Genomic DNA, 5,646 nt, shown 5'->3' with positions numbered 1-5,646 from the left:
TGTGTCTCTCTCTGTGTCAAATAAATAAATAAAATCTTTAAAAAAAACCCCCACAAAAAACGACCTTCAGGGGCGCCTGGGTGGCTAAGTCGGTTAAGAGTCTGCCTTCGGGTTGTGATCCCGGTCCAGCTTCCTGCTCAGCGGGAAGCCTGCTTCTCCCTCTCCCACTCCCCCTGCTTGTGTTCCCTCTCTCGCTGTGTCTCTCTCTTTGTCAAATAAATAAAATCTTAAAAAAAAAAAAAAAGGATTTAATCCTGGGGCGCCCGGGTGGCTCAGTCGTTGAGCGTCTGCCTTCGGCTCAGGTCATGGTCCCAGGGTCCTGGGATCGAGCCCCGCATCGGGCTCCCTGCTCATTGGAGAGCCTGCTTCTCCCTCTCCCACTCCCCCTGCTTGTGTTCCCTCTCTCCCTGTCTGTCTCTGTCAAATAAATAAAATCTTAAAAAAAAAAAAAAAAGAAAGTACAGGCTAATACCATCTGTTGCTACACTGCCGCACCTCTTACAATTAGGTAGATAGAGAACAGCTCATCAAAGCATCACTTACAGTTTCTAACGTTGGAATGAATTACATGGGGCTTTGGGGGCCCAAGGCTGGTCCATTCCAGATTCCTGGCAGAAAGCATCCTGCTGCCCGAAGACACGCATGGCCCGTGTTCACGGAGCGCTTGCTGTGCCAGACGACAGGGGCAGGGCTGGCTCGGGAGCACAGAGACCTGGGTGCTGGTCTCACCTCTGACTCTTCCTTGCTGTGGGGTCTTGGGCGAGTTGCTTCATCATTCTGAGCCCCCACTTTCCTCATCGGTAAAACGGGGTTGATGATGGGGCCTATCTCAGAGTGTTACCTTGAGGCTTCAGTGAGAATATCCTCCGAGCTAACGTTTGTCAAGCATTTGCTTTGTGCCAGACGTTCACAAAGCCCTCCGGACACGTTACCTCGCTTGGGCCTCACAGCCACACTCTGAGGTAAGCAGCATTATTGTCCCATTTTACAGAAGGTGGAGCAGAGCCTGGGAAGGGCTAAGGGTCTGAGGTTACACTATTGAGCAGTGCTAGTGAGCTGTGTGTCGATTCCCTGGGCTGGGCCACGTGTGTAAATGCCACAGGCATTAATGGTGACACTTGGTTGTGGCAGCAAAGTGAAGGGTGATTACTTTTGGTTCTTTGTTCCTTCTGCTCTGGCCTCCTCAGCCCACAGCCCGGCCTCCTCTCAGAACTCGGCTCCTGGAAACTGGCCCTGGATCAACTGCTGGGCTTAAGGTGGGCTGGGGGGAGGAGGCCGGGAGGGGACTGGCTGCCCCCGGGGTGATGGCCCGAGTGGTGTGGGGGAGGGCGTGTGGGGGCAGGGCTGCCTGGAAGGCAGGCTGAGCCTTGTCACTTGCTAATTTGGGCTCCTCTGCTTCCCAGACAATGCCAGGGCGGTCGGGCTGACAGGTGTCGCCACTGAGGGGATGGGGCCCTGACTCCACAACCCACGGCCTTACAAGGCTTAGGTCCTCTGGCCAGACACTTCCTTCCTTGCCCTGTGGCCTCCCCAGCTCTGGGACATTGGGAGCCATGGGACCAGAGGCTGGAAACCCCTCCAGGTTTTCTCCCCTCACCTCACCTACCCCGAATCACTCCCTCTTCCTGGATTGGCCCCTTTCTCCCTGGATCTGGCGAGTCCTGGTTCTCGTTCCTTCTCCAGCAATCTTTCTTCTGTTTTCCATTGAGCTGGAAAGTCTTGGGAGAGCTGAGAGGGTACAGACCACATGGGCCCTGGTCAAGTCCGCCTCAGACTCTCCCTGAACTTCAAAAGGCGCTAAGGGAAGGCCATCAGCTTTGCCCCAGGGAGGGGGCGTCCCCAAGGAGGCCAGGCTCTCCCTCGGGCCACGGTGCACCCTAAAGCCGGTGTCCGAATGAGGAAGCTGAGTTTCAGAGAGGACACTGCAGCTGGGTCAATCATGGTGACCTTACATTGGGTTAGAGTCTAGAAGGCCTGCAGCAGGGTCAGGCTAAGGCAGGCGTGGAGGGCCAAAGCTCGATTCACTGGCTCAGTACGGGGGGGCGGGGTTGGAGATGAAGCCGGATGAGGTGTATGAACAAGATCAGCCTGAGCATTTCACATAAAGTTGTTCACAGGATGGATCACAAGAGGGCGAGTGCAACCTCACATGTGAGAATAGAGAGCCAGAAGATGAAGGTTCTAGTAGGTTAGGGCTGGGGCCGCCAGGTGCAGCGTGGGGATGATTCCGCTCACGTGGACCTCGGAGCAGGCCAGGCCGGGCCACAGGGGCCACGAAGCTGTGGGGCGCCGCTTTCCAGTGCACGCTGAGGGCACCTGCAGGCCTCTGGCAGCTGTGAGGGTTAAAGGCGAGGCCGGGGTTAGAGGAGAGTTAAAGGAGGGATGGTAGGATGAGAACTGGGGTATAGTCAAGGGGACGGAGCGCCGGGCTGGCCGTCAGGAGACCTGGCCCACTCACCGTGTGGCCCCTTCTCTCTGGGCCTCTGTGTCCTCAAGGGCAACGTGACTGCCCTGGACGGTTTTCCTGCTCTGACGTCCTGTGATCCTGTCAGTTCAGAGCTGACTTCCAGGAAGGCCAGGCCCTGGTGGGCTGGATTCTGGCCAGGGATGCGTGAGGGTCTGCTCCGGGCTGTCAGGCCCAGGGCACACTGGACCTGAGCGCCCCCAGGCCCCGAGCACGGCCTGAGCCGTGAAGTCCTGGGCTCGCGAATGTCCAAGGCATTACAGAGCATATTAATGTCTGCTGTACCAAATTGCCACAGCCCCAGTGATTTGGAAGAACACAAGTTTGTTATCTTACGGTTCCGGGGGGCGGAAGTCCAAAATCAGCCTCACTGGCCTAACAGACAAGGTGTCGGCAGGCCTGCTTCCCTCTTGAGGCTCCGAGGGGAGAATCTCTTTCCTTGACTTTTCCAGCTTTTAGAAGCTGCGTGCATTCCTTGGCTCAAGGTCACGTCCTCTGTCTTCCAAGCCAGCCCCACAATAGCATCTTCTCTCTTTTTTGATCTTTCTTCCTTTATCAGGTGTCCTACTACTGACCCTGGTCCTAATGCCTCAGTCTGATAAGGACCCATGTGATTAGATTGGGCCCCCATGGATAATCCAGGATAATTCTTCAACTCCAGTTCTTTCATTTCATCAGATCTGCAAAGTGCTTTTTGCCATATAAGGTAACATACTCACATTTTGTTCATTAGGACATGGGCCCCTTTGGGGGGGGCCATCATTCAGCCCACCACAGGGAGTTCTGCCTGGGGGTCTTACAGGGCCATGAGGACTGTTTCTGGCTCTGTGTCTGGGGGTCACCCCTGGCCAGGTGGGTGTCTGTGTGAGACACAGCCTCAGAGGTCCCTGGACAGTGTCCCCCGCTCCACAGGCAGAATGGGAGGTGGGCAGATAAGCACCCAGCGGGGGGTGACCTTTAAGGAGGGTGACAGTGAGTGGGGAGGCCAGGAGAAAGGCTGCAGAAGCACACTCGGCTGGGGCAGAGAGTGGGGCCCAGGGCCAATGTCATCCAGTGGTGGCCCTTCAGCTGGGTGTGGGCAGCCTCCCGCCAGAGATCCCCAGCCTTGCAGGCAGACCCCGGAGGCCTTTGCCTCCAGAGTGGTCCACATTTGAAGGAAGACTGGGGCAGGTGCAAGGACCACAGGGCAAAACAGCCTCATTTTTGAAGGTCACTTGTGAGCAGACAGCAGGAAAGAGGCTGACAGGTTGCGGTGGATGTGAGGATGGAGAGTTGGACCACATGGTGTGGAGGGATGGTGTCGATGGGGTCTGGGATGAGGGATGCCAGCCCCACTCTGTCCCATTGGGGACTGAGCATGACTAACACCCCAAGGCCCTCAGAGTCCATGATTCGTTGTGGTCCCTGCAACCCTCTTTTGTTCTTCCATTTGTCAATGTGTTTTTTCTTTTTTCCCTTCTAAAAAGCAGAATAATCCATGCAGATAATTCATTTATTTTGGTGCATCTTAACTTCTTGTAAGAAAGTTCTTTTTTTTTTAAAGATTTTATTTATTTATTTATTTGACAGAGAGAGACACAGCGAGAGAGGGAACACAAGCAGGGGGAGTGGGAGAGGGAGAAGCAGGCTCCCCGCAGAGCGGGGAGCCCGATGCGGGACTCGATCCCAGGACCCTGGGATCATGACCTGAGCCGAAGGCAGCCGCTTAACCAACTGAGCCACCCAGGCGCCCTGTAAGAAAGTTCTTATGTAAATTACAAACATGGTTAAGCCAATGCGGTAAACTCCAGTAGACTCATCCCAACCTTCACACCCCTTCTCTGACCTCCTGCTGTTCCTGGGTGGATGCCTGTCCTTACTGTCCATCCCAGCCCCTCCACCCAGAATCCTATGCCTCCAAGCCCTACAACTTACCCCGCCCTGTCCCTTCTCCCTGGCAGCCTTCCAGCATGGGGATGTTCCCAAACTGGCCTGAGCAGAACCAAATTAGAGCAGCCTCCGTTGGGCACCAGAATGGCAGTGTCCAAAGGGCAGGGTCTTTGAGCCCTCTGTAGGCACGGTGGGTGTGTCTCCTTAGGACACCCCTGTCCACCAGCTCTCTCTCCCACCAAACAGGCAGCATGGTAGAGCTCCCTAACCTCCTGCTGGTTGTGAGGCCTCTGGCTGGCCTCCAAGGGGGCTCAGTATCCTGCTTGTCCTGTCTCAGCCTGGGATCCTGGCCCAGGAGATGACCAACGATAATAGCCCCAGGATTAACATAGCAGGCATTGTCTTTCTCTGACTGTAGGGTGGGTATTATGTGTTCATCAACTGTCCTAAAAATACCCAGTAAACAGGTGCAGCCTCCACCCCACCAGCCCCCTGGATTCTGGCTGGAGACAGAGGGTAGGGCAGGGGAGAAGGTGAGTTAGTCTCACTGAGTTCCAGGCATGGGATGTGGGGTGCCATTTGGAACCCGGGAAACCTAGATTCCCGGAAACCTACTTGGAGGGGGGTACAGAGCATCCACAGACCCTCCCTGAGCATAAAGGTGGACGCTACAGCTACCAGCACCTCAGCTCAGCCCCAGATCACTCCCTGGAGTCGGCCTGCAGCGCTGTTGATGTCACCCCCGAGCCCAGGTATCCTCCTAGGGCACGTGTACCAGAGCCGCATGAGAGCCCCCAAATCCAGTCTCTAGTCCTCTTAGGCTTTTGGAACATGGGCTCAGGAGTCTGATTTCCACATTTCCTTGTGAGAGATGTAGGTCCGAGAGACAGTTCTCCTGCCCCCAGCCCCTGGTGGGCCCCCCAGGCCTCCCGGTGCCCACCTCCCCCCCCCCCCCCCCCCCCGCCCCAGCCAGAGCCCCGGGCTCTGCCCTGGGCCCGACGCTGCTCAGTGCCTCATCTGGTCTGGCTGCTCATTCTCTCCCTTCTTTGGCTTGCGACCCCCTAGGTGGGTGCTGGTTTGACTCAGTCGGTGGCCTCTGTGTGCACAGGATGTGTGTGTCCTCCTGAGCCTGGACACACGTGTCTTCAGGGCATGCCTGCTGTGTGTTCCTCAGCGTGTGTCTGCTCTGTGTGTGTGGGGGGGGGGTGGGGGGGGAGGAGGGGCAGTGGGCCTGTTCTATTTTTACTGGCCAGTTGCTGTGGCCCATAGTTTTCATAGCCTCCCCTCTGCCTGCCCCTCACAGTCTGCGGTCC

Source organism: Leptonychotes weddellii, chromosome 6 (assembly GCF_054177405.1).
Source record: "Leptonychotes weddellii isolate Sample4059 chromosome 6, ASM5417740v2, whole genome shotgun sequence".
Lineage (NCBI taxonomy): Eukaryota > Metazoa > Chordata > Mammalia > Carnivora > Phocidae > Leptonychotes > Leptonychotes weddellii.
The sequence above is the reverse complement of the archived record's forward strand: the minus strand, read 5'-3'. Positions refer to the sequence as shown.